This window comes from Sebastes fasciatus, chromosome 2, assembly GCF_043250625.1.
Source record: "Sebastes fasciatus isolate fSebFas1 chromosome 2, fSebFas1.pri, whole genome shotgun sequence".
NCBI classification, from domain to species: domain Eukaryota; kingdom Metazoa; phylum Chordata; class Actinopteri; order Perciformes; family Sebastidae; genus Sebastes; species Sebastes fasciatus.
The window spans coordinates 13,277,587-13,303,554 of NC_133796.1; the positions used below are offsets into that span (position 1 = coordinate 13,277,587).

Below are 25,968 nucleotides of genomic sequence, written 5' to 3' on the forward strand. Positions count from 1 at the left end.
GAGATGGTTGTGCTGGGAAAGGAGGGAAGAGCGGGAGACGAAAGAATGAGCCGGCGCAAGCTCGAGACAAGACAGACAGAGAGAGAGAGAGAGAATACTAAGCTTCTCCTTCTTCTGACCTTGAAGAGGCCTGTAAGCGGCACCCACTCTCCCTCCCCTTCCCTCCCCTCCCTCCCTTCCTCCTACTCTTGCTTTGCCAGCCCCACCTGTTTACTTTGACTGGGTTAGAGAGGGGTCTTGCATCACCTGCAGTGTCCTCTCTTTCTTTCTGTGCTCTTGCTCGCCCCGTGCCGCTTCCTACCTCGAAAAAGGACTCAAAAGGAGTAGCGATCCAGAGATGAAATATTCAGCTCGGGCATAAGCGCTTTAAGTTGTTTCAAGAGTGGATAGCTTGTTGCCGCAGAGCTTTGACTTCATAAATAAATGGTCAACAGTGGCCTCTTCGACTGCCCTGCCTCCTGTATATATATGGGCTGAGCTGTTCGGGTGCCCGGGGCTAAGCCCTGCCAGTGAGTTCCAGGCCTTAAATATGGATAAGCTGTGAAACACCTCTGGACACGCTCCTATGTAGTCAGTATAATGTTGGATAAAGTTCAGCCGTACACACGTCGAGAGACCTCGAATAGAAAATGTTAAATCGTTATGCCATCTTGGGAAATGCAAGGTTGTTGGGTGTGCAACGAGGAATATTAGTTTTCTTTACATTCAGATTGTATGCTTGTATCCGGAGGGCAGACATTCAGTATCCACTGTTTGTCATTTCCACAGCAAAAATAGTTGTTAATGGATACACTGACTCATGAAGACGATTTTAACCTTTGTTACAATCAGCCTAACCACCAGTTAAAGCAGCAGTAGGTGAGATAAGAGCAAATATGACAGTCACTATATCCTGACAGTAGTGCATGAGACAGGTAATCTGAAGAAAAAAAAAAAGATGTGCCTGTGTGTCCTCCGGTGCTCCTAATGGCATCTGCAAGATTTCACAGACTGGAAAAAACAACCAATCAGAGCCGAGCTGGAGCCTTGCCGTCTCTGAGCAGCTGTCAATCACTCGCAAACTCCGATTAAACAGTCCATCTAGGCATCGCTGATCAAATATGAATCAATATTCTGTTACTGTAATGCCTATTTCTAACCTCAAATGCTTTCAGAAACATCTTGTAGTGTACTGTTTAGCTGTAAAATGAGAAAGTTTGTGACCTGGCAGCCATGTTGAGATCAGTTGAGGAAATACCAAGCACCGCGCACTCCAGCCGGAGTGATTGACAGCTGCCTCCATTGAATGAACAGCCAATAAGAACGCTCTCCTTGAAATGACCTGTGATTGGCCAAAGTGAAAACAGAGCCAAGAGGAGGTGCAGAAGTCTAGTTATCTCTCAGAACACTTAAATCATAATATGCTGAAAGGTTATTATGGATTTTTTGTCCAATGATGCCAAAAATATTCTGCCTACTGCAGGTTTAACAGTGTCGCCATATGCTGTGCTTTCCTTTGCATTCCAATAATCTTAGCTGACCATTTACCCCTCCCCTCTTCTTTTCACCCCCCCCAACCCTTTTCCCCAAAAGCTCCAAAGCCGCTCTTGTTTCTGTTAAGGGAAAAGCTTGACGCTTGGTTTCCTTTGAGCTTTCCTATGTAAACGCGTGTTCTCACATTTGCCTCGCAGTGTTGGACACTTCTACCAGGAAATGAAATGAGTCCGTAACAAATGTTTTGGCTTCTGTTGAACTATTTAGCGAACGGCGGGCTTGCCAACAGTAGCAGTGTGTTTGGGTTCCCAGAAACCCCCTGGGATGGTGACTCCCCGAGCTTCCGGGACGGAGGGGCGAACACTTTGAATGAAAGGAGAAAAAAAAAGGCAAAAGAAATGTCATACAGAGCAGCGAAGGTATTAGGATAAGAGGGATTGGAATGAAGATTTTCTTTTGTAGATACATGAAAGTCCATTTGTATTTCATTTGTGTGTGAATGGAGATATGGTCTCGGTCTAGCCAGGCCATTTAGCCTCGTGCGCTAATCTGCAGGTGGAAAAGGGGGACTGTGATAAAGGCACCCTTGAAGACAGGTTTGGCTTCCTCTGGTGCAGCAGGTCACGAACAATTTGCGCCTCGTTGATTTTGTGTGTGCCTAAGTGTGTGTGTTACTGTGAGAATATGCAGTATGCTAACACCCTTGAGCCTTGTAGCCATAAATCAGCAATAGGAAATGGTGTGACACAGGCTGCAGGGCCCTGCTGATATGGACTGGGGCTATAACGGGCCCTGTTTCAGTCGGAGGAAGACATCAGCTGCACTGATCTTTACTACCCTGCAGGGCTCTGGAGATTACTACTGAACAAGAAGAAACACCATTCAGGTCACTCACATGGTGAAAACTTTTTCTTCTTCGGCGTGCCGGTGCCACACACAATCGCTTTTGTACAGTATACGCTTTGACAATACTGTATACCGCTGCATGAGCGATGAGCCGCATTCACGGTTCGCTCAATGTGCGCACGCAGACAACGGCGTTTGTTATTCTGTCTGTTTGTTGCAGATAGGGCCTGGGTCTTGTTAGCTGTCAGGCCGAGCATCCACAAAGCTATTCCCTCACTTATTGATGGGGATCCTCTAAATTACAGGCTCAAACAAGAGAGGCGGCTGCAGAAAACAACCCTTGTAAAAGTTTCCTACGAGCCCCTCACATTTCAGCATTGTGTGTGTGTACACGAAGAAAAAAAAAGAATGTCAGGAAGATCCCAAATGCATTTTTCTTTATTTCTCTTTCCCTTTTCTTTTGGCTGTCTTTTCTTTGGTCAGACCCTGTCTGGTCTTGCTATTATCCTGGGGCGTTATCAGTGTGTAGCTGCCTCTTCAGATCAGGCCTGCGATAAGGGCTAAATAAATGGAATGCTTGGCTAGTGGACATAGGTCAAGCCTTGTTTTGCCCCAGTTTTTTTTTTTTTTTTTCACGTGTTGTTGTGTTTGTCTGCAGGGGAAGTGGAGGGTGCAGCACGAACAGGCTCTGCAGTCTAATGAACTTATTGATTTCAATTTCAGGGCTGCTTTCTCCTCGCCTGATGCTTTCTGAAGCTTTCATCCATTTCTGGACATAAATTAGTAACTCTGTCTGTTGTTCGGGGACTTTTTTTTTTTGCTCGTCTCTTTCGCTCGCTCGCTTGGATTGTTTCTCGGAGACAGGTTGCTATCTTGGAAATGCTGTTTTTAAATGTGTTAAAAGCTTCTGTGGTTAGATGGATGCTGTCTCTGTCTGGGTGTTTTCTGTGTGGCTTAGCATACACCTGTCCTTGACAGAGATGGAGCTAACCAAATGACAAGCTGTGTGTGTGTGTGTGAGTGTGTGTGTGTGCCATCGGCCATTGGGAGTCATTGAAGATGCTGAGTGACCTCTTCCCGAGGGGGGTCAGGGAGCAGCTGACAACTGTTTGTGTGTGCATGTATGTGTATCGCATGTGCATCCACTACTAATGCATATCATGTATCACATGCACGACATGTTTTCCCCACAAATTTGTGCGCACATCCAAAGACGGAGGCCCACGCCAACAGAAGTGAGCGCAGCACATTCCCAAAAGAAGCCCAGCTCGTGGAAAATGAGAGGCCACCGGCGCTGGGACAGGAAGCCTTCTCGGCCTGGCCCTAACGAGCACTGTGGGAGCCTCCACTCCGGACCCGGTACATCCGATACCCCCGATGATGTCCAAAGGCTAAACAGTTAAAAGGTCCGGTTGCTATATGTAGATGCGCAACACCCCCCCCTCTTCTTGCTCTGAATCTGATACTCTGGGAATCACAATAACAAGGCTGTGAGCTCTGGTCAGTTTTCCAGAGCTACCAGTCGGCCTCCCACCAGCAGCAGGCTGCGGAGACCTGGAGAGAGAAAGATAGAGCGAGAGAGCGCAAAAGAGAATTGATGCTGAGTAGCACAGGTTTTAATAGGGCTGTCAGAGTCATATTGTTTATGTCGTGTTCCAGATTAATCCATTCTTCCTTTATGAGCCTCTGCAGCCACCGTAAATTGCAAGCACGAAGCCGGTCCACCGTTGAGTTATACGCCTTGGGGATCAGTGCCACACATGGGCGGAAAATAAATCATTTCCCCCGGATTTAACGCCGGGCAATACCTGGGCCCTTTGTAAATAAAGCCATAGATGTTTTTACACCCCCCTGTTTTCTCTCTCCTGCCTCCAGGGCTCTTATTGAATCTCAAAAGGAGAGGGAGGGAGAGACAGAGAGAGAAACATGAGAGAATAAGAGAGAGCAGAGTTGAAGGGGGACTGGGGGAGAAAGAGGGAGGCGAGAGAGAGAGTCAGGAAAGAGGTTCCAAGCGGGGAAAGGATGAAGAGACACAAACCAAGATAGCTTTGCAAAACAGACAAGTAGAGAGAGAGAGAGAGAGGATGTAGATGTTGGCTGGGTGATGTATGCGTGGAGTGCCGAATCCCCGGGTTCTCGGGGTGTTCAGGTTGAGATCTGTCAGACTGTCTAAACACAAGGCCCACTGTAATGCACTGCTCTGGAGCAGTGGGCACCGAGCAGACAGCCAGCTCCACCAGCGCAACCAGCAGGGCGGCCCAGCTCGGCTGCAGCGCTGGACGCGGCCCGGGCTGCCTGCCTTAAGCCCTCCCCCCCCTTTTCCATCATCATAACCTCTAGCCCGCGGGAGCAGTGCCAGAGCCTGGAGAGACAGAAAGAGGGAAAGAGAAGGAAGGACAGAGAGAAAGGCCCGGAACAACTTGTTCATCCCGGCTTGCGCGGACTGCCGGCCGGAGACAGCCAAAGGGAATGGGGAATGTGCGCGCTGCTCTGTCAGGACTTCATGAAGTATACATGACGTGCTATGTGAAAATGCTTCCTGTGTACTGTGTATCATGCTCTTTTCTCCCCTCCTCCCCCTATTTCTTCTTTAACCCCCTTCCTCCCTCCCTCTCTACCGTTGCTTTCAAGAGCTCAAAGTTTGCTTTTCTTTTCAGTGACAAAGTATTCCCTGGTTGTAAAATGTTAATCAGTGGCAGGCAGCAGGGTGACACGAGAGGCTCCAGCTTCTGGTGGTGTACTGCAGCTCGGCCGGATCTCATCTGGGATGATGTTGGGCTGCCGCAGATGTTCATGGACCACAGTGAGATCAACTAGAATATACACTGCATCTTATCTTTGTTCCCTTTGTAGAGTCCAAACCACATGATTACATAAATACAGCTACTGAACAGACCCTATACTAATTCATTCTTAACACAAGCATTTAACCTATCCATTATTCATATCTCTAACAATGCCAGAGGGCAAAAAAATCAGTGCTCCCCTCGCCCATATATCTGCCCGGCTACAGAGAGGGTGATGCATTATTCAGGGTGTGCCAGGCTAGACTGTTCTCCCTGTTCTCGACTGCTGGAAGCAACAATCATCTGGCTAGGACACTGTTCTCTGTCTGTAAACCCTCTGTCCTCACCTCTCTCTGGCTGTTGTCTTTGCCTCTCTTAACCTCCGTTGCATCATGGTGATTTTTCATCCTTGGTGTTTATCCAAATGCCTCGTGGAATTACTTTTTCATCTCTCTGTCCTATACAGTATGCATGCATAATTCTATCACACTTTTTGGTGCCTGTTGATCCAATGGCCTGTGTTATAAAACGCTTTGATTATTTCACTTTGTGAAAGTTTTTATTGACGTTGACCTTGGCCGCCGTCTTGCACTCTGCTGTTCATTGTTGCGTCTCTCTACCTCTCACACATCTCTTGTCATCTCTTTAAACTCAAACCGCCGTCCCATAATTTAGCCTCTTTGCTTCTGTTTCTTGTTGACGCGAACTGTCACCGGGAGATCCAAATATATTTTCTTGTATTCTGGGCCTGTTGTCTCCTGGCTCTCTGTTCTGTATCTCCCCTGGTACCCACTCAAGAAAAGACATTAAAATTTGAGCAGAGAGGGAAAACAGAGAGAGAGCCAGGGCCAGCCTGGGGGTCCTGGTGTACTGCTGCACACTTTTGTCCCAGAAAACAGAGCATGGGATGACAAGTTGTGAAGACTCTGGGCTGCTTGTTTGTTTAGGCTGGAGTGAGACTGTTTCTCCAGGCCAACATTATGAGTTAGAATAGTTACTGCTGTAGCATTCAGCTCAAACTTCTTCTCAGTGTAGTTTTGAGTGCAGGGACACACAATTGACAAAGCAAGGCAAGGGGACGAGGGAGAGAACGTCCACATATGCAAATATAGTACATGCAAAGAAACTCAGATTTGCATTTGTCAACATTAAATGCCTAACTTAGAGAGGACCTATTATACTCTTGTGCCCTTTCCTTTAGTGTGTTATATAGTTTTTTGTGCATGTAAAAGGTCTGCAAAGTTACAAAGCCCAAAGTCCACGCAAAAGGGAGTTCTCTCCCCCACAGAAACACTGCTCCTGAACTGTCTGACATGCCTTGATTGAAGTCCCACCTTTTCTTCTGTAACGTGGTGATGTCACCAAGTAAAGCATTTGCATAATACCTGCCTAGCGGCTAGTTTGGCACGCCCTCAAACAAAGTGTTGTTAGAGCGGAGCTGGAGCGGAGTCTGAAGAGTTTGGTCCGGTTGACCAATCACAACAGAGTGGGCCAGCTGACCAATCAGAGCAGACTGGGCTTTTCGGGAGCGGGAGGCAGGATCTCAAACAGAGCATTTCAGACAGAAAAGACGTGCTGCAGCACAGCTAGTTTGAGAAAAATTAAGCCTATTCTACATTTAAGCATGTAAACAAGTTCTAGTAGAAACCCAAAATACAAGTATGTATGTGAAAAAAGCACAACAGGTCCTCTTTAAACTTGTACGATTTTAGGTCACTTTGCACAAAATATCAGTTGTTGAATTTCTGCAAAATGAGCGCTACTAAGTTTTCTCAGAAACCCTCAGCGCCAAAGTCGGAAAATCTAAATAAAGCAGAGTTACTTTGTTGGTAAAGGGGCGAGGTTGCTCTCATTTCGTATTTGAAATCAGCTCCATAATTTGATCTTTGTAAAACTTAAGTTGCTGCAGGTGTTCGGCAGGAGGAATGATAGCCTTAGGGCTCGGAGCTACGGTGAGGCCCCGCCGAGATTTCCCATCATCCCCACAGTCTGGCAGCAGCTTTTCAAACAGCGCCCCTTCTGAAGTTGCCCTTGGTTCTACATGTGTAACAGTAATTATGAATGAGGGGGACTAAGATCTGTACAAAACCATCAAACATTTTACAGCTTGCTGCTATTGTAATAAAGATCAATAGACACGGTATCAGTCATGGTTTTGAAGGAGAGGTGGTGCTGTACATTTTCCCTCGCATACTTCCTCTCTTTCTTTCTTTCTCTCCGTCTCCCTCGCTCATGTCCCCTCTCATTTCTCTTTTCTTTCTCTCTGTACTCTCTCTCCCCATACAGAGCCAGTGTAGCACATCCGTTTTAATTGCCGTTTGTAGGGCTCTGTGATGTGAGCTGCTAAAAGACACCCATCCTGTAAAAAGAGCAGGAGACGGAGACAGAGAAAGGCAGTGAAATACATTCACTTCGGCACTTGCTAGTTCTATAGCAAGGGCCAAGGCCAAACTTCAAGCGCAGTGTGTGTATACTGTATATTGTGTGTGTCTTTGAACACAATGTACGATGCAAGCAAAGGCGAAGAAACTGTATGTGCGTGTATGTTGGACCATGCATTAAACATACACTCTAAGCCAATACAACCACATGATGGACTCAGAACGCTACCACACTTTCCTCACACTTTCAGTGAGCCTGGGAGTGTTGGGGCTGTTAAAGCAGCCTCTGCTAGTGGGCTGAGGTCATTTGACCAGAGATGGAAGACACGGAGAAGCTGCAGATCAAACAGTATTCTGTCTGACAGGAGGAGATAAAGAGGCTGTCAGCCTCGCCTCAGAACAAAGCAGCCCCTCACCTCTCTGGCCCACATCAGCTCCCTGACGGCCAGCTGATGCAGTGGTAAATCAAAAGGTGGGTAAACTAAGATGAACGTCAAAAGATGATCACGATGCCAACATCCACCGTTATAAAAAATGTATAGTTTTAGGAAGAGCTTTGTTCCAATGTGCTTTGTAGCCTATCTGTTTTGGAAAAATGTTACCCAGTGCTGATCGGTAAATATATCAGAAAGATAGATGTTTCTATTAATTAAACAGTGGTCTAAATATTATGCACGTGTAACCCAGCTGAACAAAATGGGTTAAAAGAGAAATGAATAAACTGACATAAATTTTAACTTAATGCTTTTATTTCTGTTGGTTATTATTAGACACTACAGTAGTGATAAATTAAAAAATTATTAAAAAAAAATTCCCATCCCTAACTAAAATGAACCGGAAGTTTTGCAGTGCATGGTGCATTTACGAGCACGACAGGAAGTCGGAAATCCGTGTTGTCTCCGGGTGCATCCCAAGTCTCCATCTTAAGCTAGAAGTAGATGCTCCATGTCACAATTTGAGCTTCACAAACGTTGAGAAAACGGCAGGAACTACAAGTCAAAACAGTTATTTAAGTCAATTATCTGATGACAGTGAAACGGTTTGCCGTGATTAGTAAGTGATTAAAGGAAAATGTTGGCTATTTGAAGTTTAAAGTGTAAGTTCTTTAGTAATATTCAACATGTTACTATTGGAGAAAAAAAGTGATTTCTTCTAATGTGTAGTTCTTAATAACTCACTCATGTTGTGAATTGTCAAGCAGTATTTTGATAAGGAAATAGTAAATTAGGAAAATGTATTTCTACTGCTGCTGCTAAGAGTATTTGTCAACATGATTGTGTTTATTTGCTGTGTTTCTTAGAGAGTTAGAGAGTAAGGTTTGTAGGTTTAATGTTTAAGATGAGTTTTATTGCTTACTCAAATATTGGCCAAGCTGAAACAGTTTAATTCTTTTTTTCATGTCTAATATTTGTATTGTATAATGTTAAGCATATTTTCTTAGAACAAAATAAGTCTAATAGCATTTGATAATTTGGGATTTGAACTAGAGAGTAACACATAACTTTCAATATGTTAAAGATTTGCATTCAGTCAGCACTTACTTTGAAAACAGAATAGAGACTATAATCCTGTTTGTGAATGCAGGTCAGGTCTTTTATCGAAATGAGGAGATTCGGTGAAGAAGATCCAACGATTCCAGTCGATGACAAGCCTCTGAGCTTGATTTCCAGGAACCCCCAGATCTACATTGCCACTGAAAGAATCGCATCAGCTTTGTGGTGGGATCCTGCCAGTCACCCGGACAGGTACCAGCTCCAACATACAATATACTTTGAGTGCACTCTGACTCATCAGACCTCCATATGATCTGATCTCAAACAAAGTTGATCATTTTCTATATGGTCAGCCGACACTGACTTGGAAGTTATACTGTGGATAAATCCCACATAAGGACAAATACGCATAATGATTTAAGGTGATCGCCACCAAACCAAGCTTTTTTAAAGGACAATTTGGTTTAAAGGGCACCGTGTTTTAAGTTTTCATATCCATGTAAATGTTGCATTTGCTTTGCTAAACTAAAGTTGCAGTTAACTGAATATTGCATTCAAAAAGTGTCTCCTTCCAAACCTAGAGCGAGGTGTACTTACCCAGGAATGGGTAACTGTGTTTCCAAAACTTATTTCTATTTGATATGTTTTCTTGTTCCTTTGGGAAAATGGCAAACATTGATGTCAGGTGACATCACATTAAATTAGAATAGGCCTTTCCTATTGGAAAAATCAGCAGTTGCTCCCAATAACTTAAAACAAAAACAGATCCTCTTTTGATGTTGCTTTCACTGCATCTGTGTTTCTCTCCATGTGCATGTATAACCGCCCGCTTGATGCAAGCCCATGCAAGTTTTCTGGGTGCTGTCCAAAGGTATCAAGACAGGTGTTGATATTATGTGTGTGCGCAACACAACTTTTAAATCGCATAAGCTTCAACTAGGTGTTGGGACAGACACTTAGTTGGCATCTTCTCCTGGGGGTAAAATAACACACTGATATAGCTTATGTTCAGGTTATTTCAGGTAATGGGATGATCGTGAATCAGCACCAACACGGAGTCCTTTTTTCGAGATTTCTTAACACAGAAATACATTGTTAGGACTAAAAATCTACTGTACAATATATCTGGCAACTGTCCAATACAGCTGCAACAGTAATCCACAAGATAATCCACAGACACATTGCTCTCATCAGTTTTAATGGTGCTACTTTCTACAGAGGAAATAGTCCCGATCTAAACTGTTGACAGTGTGGTTTGTGGATTATCGTAATTTATAGGGACGCTGTTGGTGGTAATAGGCGTAGCTGTTGAGTTTTTTCAAATGTCATTATTCAATATTTTACGCATCACAAGCAAAACTCTGTGTTGTGGCACATGTTTGAAAATGGGATATTTTTCTGTTTTCAATTGCTGCTCTTAAACCAAAGGGTCTGTTATGTGAGGGAGGTCAGATGTCAGATGGTCACATGTCTGTACCACAGTATAGTATCCCAGAGTAAATTAAATGAATGAAATAGAGTGATGGGCCTGGTCAGCCTGCACTGTGGAGAAAAGAGATTTGGCTTTTTTTTTTTTTCCTTCAGTGTTTTTTGTTGCAGTGGCATGTTGCAGTAACACTGCGCTGTAGGAGCTACAGAGAGTGTTCAAACCAACTTGCTGTGTAGCATAGCTTCCACTTCTTTGACTACAGGAAATGTAAATGTGCTTTGCTTTCATGCCTTAAAATATTGTTATTATTACTTAGGGTATCATATGATAATTCAGGCTGTTCTCATACACTGTTTGTAGCTACGAAAAGTAATGCACTGTGATTTGCATATTTCCCACAAAATCAATTTGTGTGTAATTCACGTATTCAGGAACCAGGAAGTATAAAGAGCAATGAATGCCGCGTAGGGAGGAGATTGGGGTGGATGGGTGGGTCAAAAAATACCGGACTTTTGCCCAGGACACCGCTGTTTGTAACCTGTGTGAAACCAGAAGTCAGCGTTGATATATTTGTCACGTAATTGACACACTACAATCTTTTCCTAAACCTAACTAAGTCATTTTCTTGCCTAAACCTAATGAACTTGTTTCCTGTGAAGACGGAAGTTTATTTAAAAAAGACTGCCTGCATACATGTAACAAGCGGAATTTGACACGTAGCTGGACATTTGTAGGAAAACGACTGAAAAAGGAGGAATATTTTTTCCGTAAGATATCATACGAACCGTTGTATGAGAATACGTTGGATAATTATGATGTTGGTATCCCAATGTTTCCAGAATAAAAAGTAAAAAAATCAATGACATATTTGAAAGGGCTTGTTTCATCTGACTTAGTTTAATGTGATTTAGATTAGATATATGATGTACAATCATATGTCTTTGGTCAGAGCTCTACCAGGCTGCACTAAAATCACCAGATCTACAGTCATATTTACTACAACCTCCTGTTAGCAGATCACAGCTGGAAAACTCCCTCCCATTAGTCAGCCTGTTTCCCTCTAATGCAATCTGAAGGGTCAGTGTGAAGCCGCATGACTGAGGAGAAAATGATCCAATGCGACTTTATTCTCTCGCTGAACGCTGATGATATATTCTTTGCCAAAATGAAAGCATAATGTGACACGTCGATCTCCACAGCGCATTACAGAACCTGCTCATGCATCAAGACTTTGTAAAGTGTGACGCTTTTCAGCTGTGATCTGCTGTCACACAGCAAAAGTCTGACTGATGAGACTTTATCTGTGATGCCTCTTTCAGAGTGGAGTTACACTCGCCCGCCTTGTCAGTAAGTGATTAATGGATTCAAAAGGACACGATGGCTGGGATATCAAACTGTGTACTGTACAGAGAATATAGATTTTCCGCTGAGCCCGAGTGTGTCTGTTTGTGTTGATAAAGACTAAAACATAATCTGCTTCTTATTATATGGATATTTCACTTCCTTGAAGAGGGCTACGGATGATTGCTTCGCAGTTTTTTTTCCCCCACTCATTCAAATAATCTACAATTGTCCTTGATGCTGCACAGCTTTGAGCCAGCAATGCATGGAACAAAAGGGACAGAAAACACACAGATGTTAAGTTTGTTAGACAACAAAAACTCCATCGAACATAACTAGACTTCTCAGTCAGTTTTTTTCATTTAGCATATGTGGGCTTCAACTGCGGCAATCGATAAGGTTTGGCATTTGACTGTAAACTTTAAAAGACACCCATAATCTGGCTCCATTGTTTTTAATGGCCACATCAACTCCTTTCGAGGATAATCATTTTATCTGATAAATGAGGATTTCAAACACTCTTATCAGCCGTGCACTCGCAGTTGTGTTTTTTTTAATCCTTCCATTCTGTCTCGTTGTTTTTAATTGATTCTGCAGCACGGAGGCTTTCTTCCAGAGATAATGCACTTGTGAGAACAGGTCATGATCCCTAAATGAGGGAATTTCACTCCAGTGTATTTGCCATGGCGTATCTACCGTCCTTCAGAAGCATTTCCAAACTGCTGGAAAGTACAGATTGACTTTGTTTTTCTACATTTCTGCAGCTCCCCCCCCCTCTCGCCACGGCATGCTCCGCAGCAAATGGCCTCAGCAAAGAGCCGGTGGTGCTGATGCTGTTTGGAAATGCTTCCACGTATGTCCTACCTCAAGGCTTGAACCAAATCTCTGTGTATTAGGATCAAAAACAGTGTCTACTTCTTTCCCTATGTCTTTACATAATTTTGTAATGTGAGCTGCAGCCAGGCATGGAAAGTAGACCACTGCGATTATCCAATAATGTCGCAACAGAAAGAAAATATATATATAAATAAAAACAAGAAGTGTTCCAGCATCTGTGCTGTGTTGGGCTGTGATAACGGCTCATCCAATAAGACCTCCGCTCACCTCTCCCGTCGCCTAGCGAATCCACCACCGGTTCCACTCTCGGGCCCTCAGAGGAAAGCTGTTTATTCCACACGCTGCCTAAGTAGAGGTCTTGGGGTTGGAGCGGCTGTGTAGCGCATGGTGAAGACAAACACAGGCCTATTTAGTCTGGTGGGGAAAACCATGGTAAACAGAGCAGAATGGAAGCAGCTGGGGATTTTTGTTTTCATGTTTTCTTTTTTTTTTAGTTAAATGCTCCTGTTTCTACACCATCACTCTGGGCTGGGGAATATAATGGATTTTCTGTGATGATCAAGTAAGAACAGACCAGACTCTTTTTATTCTGGTGATGGAGAATATTACAATGAAAGCACTTTTTTTCTCCATACATACTGTTTTGTGTTCACCGCAACATATAATGACAGAATTGTAGTTTGATCTTTGAGCTTTACCACATGTGTAAACTCGGTCGGACTCCACTTTGCGGGAATGCCATTATGTAAATGATTACAGTTAGTGTACGCACAAGTTTCCAAGCATGATGATTCCAACATGTTGAGAATCAATAAATTATATTGCTTTTTCGCAGGATTAGGACATCGATGCGTTGTTTCTACCATCTATGCCCTCATGTCATACCGGTTGGAACGGTTGTTTTCACATGGTGATCTGGTCCTGATTAGTGTTGACATGCGTAAAATTGAAGTCATAAACATAATCTAATTGTTAGAGTGTGAAGTTGAAGTGTTCATTATATTTAATTTTGGTATCCTCGTGTTCAGTATATATCATTTTATAAACTAAACCTTTTTTTATGGAAAGACATGGTTTTGAGATATATTTTTTATGTTTAGTATTTGCAAACTGTGACGGACTTGATTAGAATTCATATTACATTTGAATAACTGAAATTACTAATCAGGTTATTGTTTTCCCAGTACATGCAATCTATTATTTTTGAGTATTAGGAGTATGTGCGTGCTTGCATGTGCAATTACAAAGCGGGAATGTCCTGTGGAATGGCATGGGGAGACCCCTGTCTGCCACTGGGCCTGTGAATCCCACTTGGTATGGTGACATGAACGCCATCCCATCCTTCCCACTGGCACCTGTCTAGAGGTCAGAGGTCATCCTGTTAGGGGTAATCCCCACCGTAACCTGACCAGGCCAGGGGATAGTGGTAACCAACCGTGCAATGGTGGACCAAGCTGTCCCTCTAATACTCCCGCTAATCAGATTTTAATTGAATTCCGGCGAACATGTAAAAACCTGGTTCAGTTTTGTTATTCCATTTTCCTAACAGATGTCCCTGTGATCCCTGTAAAGTGATCTGCGGTGGTGACGTCCTCTGTTTGGAAACACACACATGAATTGGCTGATCTAGACGGGAGAAAGTAGAACCATGTGCTTGTCCTCAGGATGGATGCCATGAGGAGTCAAGAGTGGGGGTATGGTATAGGTTGGACTTAAGAGGGTGGGCTTGAAGGAAATGAGAAATCTCATTTGGACTCTGTAAAGAGATGAGAAAAAAATCACGTCTTTTGGTGAATACTGTCATTCCAAAAACACATTAATTTCTCCTAGTTGGAATAGGGGTCCTAACCAATTAGTAGCAGTCTTGACTACAGGACACATCTTAAAGGGATAGTTTGGGTGTTTTGAAGTGGGGTAGTATGATGTACTTATCCATAGTCAGTGTATTACCTAGAGTAGACGGCGGTCGGAACGCCCCCAGTTTGGAGAAACCGACAGGAGTTATTGCACAGAACCAAAGTAATGTACTTGTGTGGACGGAGCCAGCAGCAAAACGTATTTTAGCTCCTAAAAGAAAGGCTCACCTAAAAAAATCAATATCAGTTTAAGTGTATGCTATATTTAGAATATTTTTGTTGGTTTACCTTGCCGTCAGACAGCGCTTTCTTTGTATCCATCTATGCTCTCGCCAAAGCAACCAGACTCCATTGAAAAAAACTGTAGTTTTACCTTGCTTTGGTTAGTTTGGATTCACCAAAGTCACACAATAGCACAAACAAACTAATCGATCAAGGCAGCGGTAGACCAGCAACCTCTATATTCTGCAAGGTAAAATTACTGTTTTTTTCAATGAAGTCTGGTTGCCTTGGTGAGAGCATAGATAACAGCTTCAGTTCCCCGTCGCTTTGCTCCCGTGTGGTAACTCCTGTCTGCTTCTCTAACCTGGGGGCGTGCCGACCACCATCTACTGTAGGTAATACACTGACTGTGGATAAGTACATCATGTCCCCACTGAAAAAACCCCCCAAACTATCCCTTTAAGGGCTCAGCATGGTCTTCAAGCAAATCCACATGCCATCTCATCTACGACAATGTGCACACTGTTTGCAACCACTGATATATACGTCCTTGTACTTTTGTATGTGCAGAAGTTAGTATTGCAGTTTGGCACTCTAGTTTGCGCTGTGGACAAATCTACAGCAAACGGACTGGGAGACTAACCGCAAAGTGAAAAAAAAACATGTGTATAACCAGGAATTCTTTTATACAGTGCTCATCATTTTTTGTGCCATTTAAATAAAACAACGTTTTTTTTTTTCCCCCAAGACAAAAGAACACTGTGTGACCACCGGCTGATTACAACTGTTGGTCACAAAAAGCAGAAACCAATCATCAAAGAGGAGCTGCGCACTGTTGGCGAAACCACGGACCCCAATGTTTCAGATTTCAAGAGGCACGCGCCGAGTCTGCACACCAGCCGCAGTTACATAAATGCGGAGGCTTGTGGGTGAGCATGTGAGCGTGCTAAGACCTGCTCAAGAACCATGCAGAGGCCCTTGGTGGACTTAGAACCATAGAACTTCTGTACTTTCTTCAGTCTTTCCACTTTTACCTTTTTATCCCATTATACCGCCCATCCATTCTGCTTTCCAGACCGTCCTGCATGTGCCCCTCTGTTGCTGTTTGTAAAACTCAGTCACAGCATTCGAAAGTCAGGCGTGGAACTGATGGTGATTTCTTGAGGGAACGGGAGTGGTGGGAGAAGGCCATGCTGGATGAGCTGTTATCAGAGCCCAACATAGCGTTGACCCAGGAGGGATTTTTTCAGTCTCTATGCCAATAGATAACCAAATTGGTCCACTTTCCATGTTTGGCTGTGGTCAAGGTATCAGATTATGTAAAGACATAGGGCTAGAAGTAGACACTGTTTTTGATCCTAATACACAGAGATTTGTCTCAAGCCTTGACATAGGACACATGTTTCCTTATCCCTTCTCCTCTCTGCACATTTCTGCAGGAGGCGCCCTCGGTAGCTGCAGTGGATTCTGGGAATTTGCCATAACCACATGCATACAGCCCCAGTGCAGTGATGGATGAGTGACTTTTTTCATACCATATCTACTTCATGTCTCACAGTCACAGACTGAGCAAATTCTAGTGTCCAAGTTTGGGACATAAATCATAAAAGTGAGCAGTTTCGGGGATCAAGGTGATCCGTCTGCCAGCTACAACCCACCTCACACCAGCCAGCAGCCTCAAGCCAAGGAGGGGGATCCACCCACATGCCTCCAACTCTCTGATTAACCACCGCAAGCAGCAGAAAGTTTTGTGTCTGCAGCCCACTTGCCTGTTACTGAGAGCTAAATCAAAGGCCCGCTCTGTTATTAGAGCCAATGTGCTTTTGAGGAAAACAAAATCCGACTGTGAGCTTAAAACGGAGTTGTCTCATTTGATCATTTATTACACATTTTAAGTGGTTTGGAAATAACTGAGGCCAGCGTGGTCTACATCCCTAATTGGTGCTCTTTTTCTCCCATTAGTACATCCAGACTTGTGATCCCACTAAAACAGGCAAGAGAAGAAAAAAATTCTTTTACCCAAACAAAGCGTTTGTCATCGGTTTGCAGTTGCTCTGTTCGCAAGCATGCTTCAGATTTGCTTCTACGCGCAGCTGTCACTGAGCCTGTTGGACGTCCTGGACCCCAAACACACAAACCAGAAGAGATTAGTGTGCCATGTCAACCCACTGCTTCCGCAGATGGCACGGATGCTTTTAGCCTACTCCCTGTAGACAGCCACTCATTGATCTTTCATACTAAACTCCCCCCAGCAGGACTCTTGATACTGTTTTATTTATCATTCTGGCATTTACTATTAAGGCCAATAAAGTTTGACATGTGTGGGTTTTAACTGTAGGGGGCACTGTGGTTTCTGTGCAACATGCTGGGGGGTGAGGGGGGGGTAGATTTATATCCTGGCAGTCAGAACTGTCACCCTCAGTAATACCTCCCCAGTCTCTCTTGCTTTCAGCCTGCCCCTAGCCTCAATTCCCCAGGTCCAAATCCAACCCATAATTCACTAGTGTTGTCTCTCACCTCGACATACACCTAGTAAACGTGTAAAACATTCCAGTGGGATTTGCTCCCATTTTAATAACAGAGCATTTCAGGCCGTGTGGGGGGGGGAGAAAAAAAGGAGATATCAGTTACTAGTTTTTAAGGATCCTGGCACGGGCTCCAGGAACCCCTAAGCTCCAGCCCAGAGTCCTCATCCAAAACCAACACAGGGGACAAGCAGGCAATTTTTGGAAATGCGGTTTTCAGTTTCTGCACATATTTTCCAAGGGTGCTGCAGTCGGGCTGACCATGATGAAACTCGGCTCTGGCTCGAATCCAGGACATTACCTGCGAGAGTGTCAGGTGATAGCCTCCCTAATTACCCTGGAAGGCAAACAGAGAATCTTTTTCGTTGAGATTTCACAGAGCCCTCTGCACTAGTAAATGTGTTGCTCCTGTGGTAAAAATGTGATCTTTCAGCTAATGAAGGACACGCTTCGTTTCCTTAACTGAATCACCCTCCAGTTTCGGCCTCTAGGGGGAGCTTAGCCTACTTTTTTTCCTGTTTTTACTGCAGTGGGCACTGGCAAGAGTTTAGGTGGAGCTTTGTGAGTAAACTGATTTATGGCCCGGGCCTGAGGTGTGCATCTCTCCAGGGGTATTCAGCCCGCCTGGACACAAGCGTGTGTGAACAGTGGCTCTCAGACATCACTGACACTCTGTCCAACCACCGGACCAAGAACCACTGATTGGAGTCTGCGGTCTGTGGTGTGTGTGTGTGTCTCATACACACACACACACACACGCGCACACACCACAGACGGGCTAAAGCCCTCAATCACTGGGTCTTGGTCCAGTCCATGCCCCCGTCTTCCAGAGTTGAGTGACGCGCTGCCTGCAGAGCACTCATTAGAATCTATGTTTCACAAGCAGAGCAGGGATAGTAAATCGTTCAAGCCTCAGTGTTGTTATAGCTGGCCCCAACAAGCCACTCTCTGTCTACTTTATTGGAGTTTAAAAGTGGATTTCATGTAGTTTTTGGCAACTTTGAAAAAATATGACAAACAATGGAAACTATTGGTGTAAGAGACAAGACCGCAACATGATGAAAACTTGTTCAATCTTTCAAAGAAGCCCTTTAGGTTTCCAAGCCCTCTGCTACTTAGAGACTGACAGAAACATCATTAGACAACAAAAATATCCCATTTATGTTTTCAATAACACCAGAAAGGCAAAGTGGGAATACTGTGTAGTTTTGGGAGGGTGCTATGTGATCTCTCATCACATGGTCAAGGCCCCTGCTCTGGTACTGAGTTAAAGGATTTTCTCCCTACGGCCCCGCTCCTAAATCAGATCAGCTTTTTTCAAAATGCTACATCTAAAGGGCCCCCACCCCATGTCTAACTACCTAGTCTTTTGTTTGCTCATGTTTTCCTTTTCCTCTGTGGATCGGCTGGCTCTGACCGTGTAATAGAGCGCATATTGGCCAAGCGAGGCGGCCTGCTGTGACCAGATCAGATGTGTGCTCCTGATTATGAAACTCCCCCTTTAGTCACTGACAGACATGGTAATAAATGTGTCCATAAATTGAATTTGGGGCTTTTTGAAAAGGAGCAGGAATATCTAAGGAGCATTTCAGCTGATTGTCTCCAGCCGACATGGCAGCGCTTCAGTGGGATTCTGGGGGGAAAACTGATCCTGCTGTGGTGCGGTTGGAGGGCTAGGAGGGGGGGTGGTTGAGTGGAGGGGGGGGGGGGGGGGGGGGGCACGGGAGGGACGCCCAGCCAAGCAAAATAAAGACTGCTTTATTGCTATTCAGAAAATCATTTGATTGAGTTTGCACAAATAAGAAGACGGAGCACATGTCTGTAGGAGTGTATATGCATGTTTGCGGAGTTGTGTGTGTGTGTGCATTTAAGTGTGTATGTGTGTAAACTTTCAAGTCCCTTCACTCTTTCTTAGAGGTATACTGCACAGGAGCAAGTTTCTGAGTCATTCCGCTCACTTTAAAGGGATGTACAGTGCACTTACAGTCACTTAAAAGCTCCCTCTCACAATAACACTACTGAAGTTTGGTGAAGTGGTGTTGACAGCAGAGCTAGGACGTTAGGCCAAAGCTTTTCTACTTCATTCCTCTTTGGATTATAAGCCTTGGATGCTCTTTCACAAATGGCAAAATATGAAAACTTCTTTTACATCTACCTTTTATTTGTTATGACAGTGTAATTGAACAGTAAAACTTGTAGCAATATTGACCACAGCTTGGCTTGTCATACGTTCAATTGTCCCTATAGTGGTATTCTTTACATATTCAATAAATAAATGGCAAAATATAGACAAAATAGGCATAGACTTACTGTGTGTATATATAGACGGTATCCAACACGTTCTCATCCCAACTCGTCACATACTGTCACGCCTTTGTTACACCCCTTGGCGTCACTCTAGGTTTAGGCAACAAAACCACTTAGTTAGGTTTAGGAAAAAAAAACATGTTTGGGCTTTAAACTACTACATTTGTAAAGTGAAAATGAAACTGCACGTTGTGAATGGGGGACACGAACGAACAGCTGATTGTAACGTAAAAGTGAAACTTTAAGCACAGGACATGAGCAGCGGTCTCTTGGATGAAAGCCTCGTGTTTGTTGGGCCCATCCACCTCACCTTCCTCCCGCCTTTTGGTCCCGGACACACTGAGAAACCGTTGTTTTGCTATGGCACGGAGCGCCTGGTGTGTGCTCCTCTCTAGCGCCATGTGTCGCGCTTTTTTAGCGGTTTTTAGACGCGCATAAAAGTTGAAATTCACATCTCATGTCGTGATAGTTTCATGTAGGCTACTGTATTTGAGCGAGCGTGATTTTTATCGTTCATCAATCACATTTGCTCACCTGATTAAGCTCACGGTCCCGCTCCACAGGCGCATCAGCTATTTTGAACGACGCATTTATAGCATCACGTCTCAATGTGATCAGCCCCATAGTGTGTCTTTTCACTCTTTAAACTACGTCACCACTGTCGCTCCTGGCGCACTTTCTCTGAGTGTTTACTGTTGCTGTGGATGGGTTTACAGTGTAGTTAGTGAAAAGCCCGTTGCGCCTCATACTGGTGTTAAAGGTTGCCTTGTGCGGCGGTACCGAACCCTGAAGGCCGTGACAAAGCCTCGGTATTTGACGCTCTGGGAATGAGAACGGGCTGTGATATCAGGAAGTTTTGAGTAACATGTTCATAATGCATTTTGTTATTATGAAATTAAACTGTGAACACAACTGGCCGGGCTGGCCCTCCTCCAAATGGCCCAGCTAAATCTAAGCTGAGCTAAACTATGCTAAGCTAAGCTACAGAGTCCGCACTATTACCTCAAATCCAGTAACATAACACTGATGCTCGCCAAGAGAGGAAACGGTGTGCAAGTGCTTGCTGAAGTGTGTATATTTAGCCCGGTCAGTCATGAGGGAGGGACACAACTTCTCAGAGTGGTGCGACACACGTAACTCAGCCACCGAGAGTCACACATCCCCATGTGTTCGCCAGGCCTATCCTTTGGGCTTGATTTTCGTGGAGACGTGAAGTGACGGGTCTGGAAGGTTCCCCTGGGGCAGAGGGCGACCTGAGTCATAGCCAGAGAACAGGCAGGAGCAGTCAGAGCCCCGGTTTAGAACTGGCAATAACATGATGTTGTGAAACTGTTACCATTCATTATTTATTCACTATAGACATCTGTCTTGGCAAAGGGAACGAGATTCAGCGTGTGATTTTTATCTCGACCCTCTCGCCTTCCCTTTGCTCCCGTCTCTCTATCCAATTTGCCTTATCTCTCCGTCATTCACTCTGTCTGTCTCTTTCTTCTTTTCTGCATCTGTCTATCCTGTCTTTTCTTTGAAATGTTATGATTCACTGGCGGTGATCCGTGTGAGCTGTCTCCTTGAAGTCTGTGTGTCTCCTGAGCACAACCACAGAATGGTACATCACTTCTATTACATGTAATTTTCCTTGGGTTTTATAAGGTACATTTACTCAATTCTACAACGGTGAAGACTGTTCTCTTCTACAGCCAGAGTTCAGAGTATCTGTCTCTTGCACCACGGCCCTGTTCATGGAAACCATTATCTGGCGTGGGAATGTGCCAAGATTAGGCTGCAAAGTTTGTCTCCGGGTAATATTTTGAAACTTGGATTAATATAAAAGTCAAAATCCTTTCCAGAGTTGTTTGAATTGTAATATCATGATAAGACAAAAGTGCCATACTTAATATTTCTCAGAGATAAACTGCAGTAAGTCCACTTCCACAAAATAGAAATCCATCATGAAATGACATTCTGTTATAATCTAAATGGTTTAAAAGTGGTTCAATGAAAGCGTAACAACCAAGCAAGTAACTCTATGAAAGAAATTAAAGGACATGTTTTGATAAGCCACAGGAAATCCTGTTAGACAACAAAAGTTCTTTCCTTTAATTTGCCATAAAACCTAAAACCCGTTTAAATGCCTCCACCTGTGTTACCTTTGTGCTGTGCAACATTGTAGACGGGCTCAATTACACTGTTATTCTTACTTATGTTTCTCTCTCATTCTCTCTCCGGCCCTCTCAATAAAAAGAGGCCAATAAATCACTTAGCTGTCTCTGTGGGTTTGGGGTATTGGTGTTGGAGCGAGCTGTCCCGCTATCCCAGCTGAGTAGACTCTCAAAGCACCAAAAAACCCTTCCCCCTCTCCCCTCACTCTCAAAAACCAACATGGTGAAAATTACATTTTGGTTGAAGAGTCGAATAAATCTTGGCCGAACCTGGCTGCAGAAGTGGAAAAAGGCCCTCCGTGGCGGCTGCAGTCTCAGTGATGTGGATCCCGCGCTGGGGAAAAGGGGAAGCCACATAAGAGGAGGTTTGTGTTAGCACAGGGTAGATGAGGTGCGAGGGGAGTCGGCGGGAGCGTACAAGGCCTAAAAAGTGCTCGCGGATTATAGGGAGTGATAACTCTAATGTCGAGTGCGTGTGTGCGCAAGGCGAGGAGCTCTTGAGATTTGTGTTCAGATAACAGAGGTCTATTATGATCTACAATTTCAAAGGCATGGAGATGATTGCTCATTTCAGAATGAAGAGAGTCCCAAGTCACTTTAAAGAAGCAGTTGGTAGAACAGGAGGAAATATGATTAAAAGAAGTTATTTTTATAAAACACTATATCCTGACAGTAGTGCATGAGACAGGTAATCTGAAGAAAATCATGTTCCTCTGTGTCCTCCAGTGCTCCTAACGGCATCTGCAAGATTTCACAGACCGGAAGAAAACAACCAATCAGAGCAGAGCTGGAGTCTGCCGTCTCTAAGCTGCCGTCAATCACTTGCAAACTCCGATCAAACGGTCAAACTAGGCAGCGCTGATCAAATATTAATCAATATTATGTTACTGTAATGCCTATTTCTCGCCTCAAATGTTTTCAGAAACATCTTGTAGTGTATTGTTTAGCTGTAAAATTAGAAAGTTTGCAGTAAAATGCAAAAGTTTGTGATCTGACCGCCATGTTGAGATCAGTTGAGGAAATACCAAGCACCGCCCACCAGCCAGAGCACAGCCAATAGGAACGCTCTCTCTCTGAAATGACCTCTGATTGGCCAAAGTCTTTTTTCAGATTTTTCAAAGCCTGAAAACAGAGCCATGAAGAGGTGCAGAAGTCTAGTTATCTCTCAGAAGACTTGAATTACAATATGCTGAAAGGTTATTATGGAATTGTTACCCAGTGATGCAAAAAACATTCTGCCTACTGCCACTTTAAATGAAGAAAAGTAAAATACAAAAAGTTGATATTTTAATTCAAGAAACATTTTGAGAACTGTTGCTTTCAGATTTTATTTCAGAACCTTTATTATTAACAACATTTGGGCAGCTGTTCAGATGTGTGGTCATATAGGTGTTGGTTGTAAGTATTCACTCTGGGCTTATTCGCATCCACTGTGCCGTGTCCACACGGTTGATCTCTGTTGGTTTTCCATCTCTGGGGCCTGTTTGACGGGAACAACTTGTGTAATGCCATCAGCAGCCTGTCGAGGCTAATTAAAACACACATCTACAAATCTGCCAGCAATTACTACACACAGAAACATTTGCTGCCACTCGCAAATTTTTAGGCAGAAAGGGCTGTGTTTACCGTGCTAGCTTTTCATTTCTCAGAGCGTTCCCACAAAACAAATACTGGTTAGAGCTCTGTTTGATACGGCAACGCTCGTATTTATTTTGCCATTTAAATGTTACAAAAATGTAGGCATTGGGAGACATGATAATGGAATCCAGATTTTGGCTTTATTTAATTTGTAGCTCTGCATGGAGTCATCTCATTTTAGATTATAGCCCTGTGTAAACCGTGCTGCTCAGTGTCGTCTATAAGGGTTACATTGTGTAACAGCGCTGTGTCCCAGTCATCTGGATGTGCTTTGCTGTCCTCAACAGAGCACACTCCTTATCTACATCCCAACCCACAACCTCACGATCATGTGGTTCGTCTACTTTGCCCAATGACAAAAACAGCAAAGTGGGCCATTTGTTTGCAGAGATGTAATTATAAGTTCCCTGTCTTTTGCATACTATTGATAGCACAGGTGGAAGTACATTTATGCAAAGCTTTTTGATAATTTAGATTACTCAGTTGTCTGTTAACTTGTTATCAAAATAGGCGCCGATAGGCATGTCTCAGTGTATTAATAGTATAACAGTGTCTACAACATTAGTGTACATTACAGCTTACAAGTACACACCCACCTGCAAATAAATGAATGTATGCATACTGACATTATAGCGCTCGTTCTCTTTGCACTTTGTAATAAAAGATGCTAACTGCTAAGATATTAAGTGTTTACTTAACCCTGCTACTTTTTAGTGATAGATTCAACCAGATATTTTCTGTTCTGCATTTTATCTCGCAATTGCTGACGGCACTAGATGGACAAACTGGAATGTTATGAGCTTCTTGCTTGCACCGTAAATCAGTTTAGTGATGAGAGAGGGACATCTGAGGATTTCTGAATTGCCCTTTTCACACACTCCAAAACCTGGAGTATACAGGTTGAGTGGAAACAGGTTGACAGGTGACAGACAGGTAACACCTCCACAATTTTAGATACACACCATGTCTCACTTGGTATCAGTGCCAGTTTCTTTTCTATTCCTTTAAAGTCTCTTAACTTATTTCTTGTTTATGTATTATACTATACATTGAAAAATATCAACTGATATTCAAGACAAGAAGTAAGTAGTCATTTGTATTGGTCACAGGATATGTTACAAATGTTGCCCACTATTTGAACAAGACAACACTATTTTTACATTTTTGCTTTTTACCAGCCAAAAAGATTGTTAGCGCTAAGCAGCACCTCAAAGTGATGGTTGGTTACCTGCCGTCTAGACCAGGGTTGCCCAAACTTTTTCCTTTGGAGGGCCAAAACTGGTGGACCATGGGCCAAAAACTGCAAAATAAGATAAAATGCAAAATGGTACTAGGATCCCAAGTTCCCCTAATTGAATATTCTTTTAACTTTTACATAGTTAACCCCTTAAAACCCACCTGCTGAACACAGTTGGACTCATCTCCAGTCTTAACCAATTTATGAAATTCCAGGACTGTTTAGGGACCCCAGTATACAGAAATATTCAAACACACCATTTTAGAATAGGCAAAAATACCACATTTATACTGCATTAAAAAAACAAAACGTTTTTGCCCATCCTGACCTCAGCTACTGTGATTTTCAGTTGTAACTACGCCGGATGCTTTGGAAAGCTACACACATATAAGGCGTGAGAGCAACTTGTCTTTTTCACAGTTTACTCCTCTTTTTCTTTACATTGTAACCTTTATAAAGGGAAGAAAATTATCCTTACTCATGACTACCATTTGGCCACATTAGAACAGACTGAATGTATGCAGGCAGATATGCACTTGAGACATAAATGTTGCTTTTTTTTTCTTCCTTTTACTTTGTCCTTTGACAATGAAGCCATGTGTCTGGCGCCGTGATGCCTTTTTCATGATATGGAAGGTTACATTTCTGTAGGTACAGGTTCAAGTTCAGGTTCAGGTTACTTTAGTTGTACCCACAGGTAAATTTGGTTTGCAATTAAAAAGACAAGGTATCCATTGTGTCCACACATTTTACAAACACAGACAATAGACAAACATTATAAAAAAAAAATTCAAAGCTCCACTGATTGCTAAAACCACCAAAATACAATGAATAAATGTGAAATAAATAAGTAAGAAAGCGTTCCTTCTATAGCATCTGTACAGTGTTGCTACAACTGTGCAAAGGGTGGGAGTCATCATTTAAAATAGAGCCAGTTATCCGCTGTAACTTTCTGGTGTACAGGGACCCTGGGTTAAGCTGTGACTCACCAATCAACCTACTAGACCATTTCACAATCTGATTCAGATCATTTCTGTTCTTTAAAGATTAGTTTCCAAACCATGACACCAAAGAAAAAGACAAGATTGATTCAATAAAATAAAATAAGGTCATCATGGTTTAGTCAATGTGGAAATAGGCCAGTTCCCTCAAGCAAAACAGATGCTGGTGCCCCTTTTGGTACCTCTCTGTTTTGGCTGGTAACCTATAGCACAATTGTAAATTGTTGTTGCTAATGCTGGGAACCTAAAACATCCTTTACACCTGAGGATGTTTCCTCGGAAAGCTCCACCCATCACCAGGCGTTGACAAGAGCCGATGTAAAAGCCTTTGTGACTCATGATTTAATGGGCTGAAACGGTTGTGTTATGTATCAGTTGGCAAGAGGTGCAAAACTTTATTGCAGTTATTAATGTGACTATGTCATCAATCATTACTT

The 25,968-nt window shown here is 43.4% G+C and overlaps 1 long non-coding RNA gene across 3 annotated transcripts in view; it reads left to right on the forward strand.

The window, feature by feature from the left end:
• Positions 1 to 8,364: 8,364 nt before the first annotated feature.
• LOC141752409 (uncharacterized) overlaps positions 8,365 to 25,968 on the forward strand; it is a 127,317-nt gene continuing 109,713 nt past the window's right edge. For all 3 annotated transcript variants that reach the window (XR_012590257.1, XR_012590259.1, XR_012590258.1), the window contains exons 1-2: positions 8,365 to 8,582; positions 9,071 to 9,231. This is a non-coding gene — a long non-coding RNA (uncharacterized LOC141752409). The remainder of the gene's footprint in view (positions 8,583 to 9,070; positions 9,232 to 25,968) is intronic.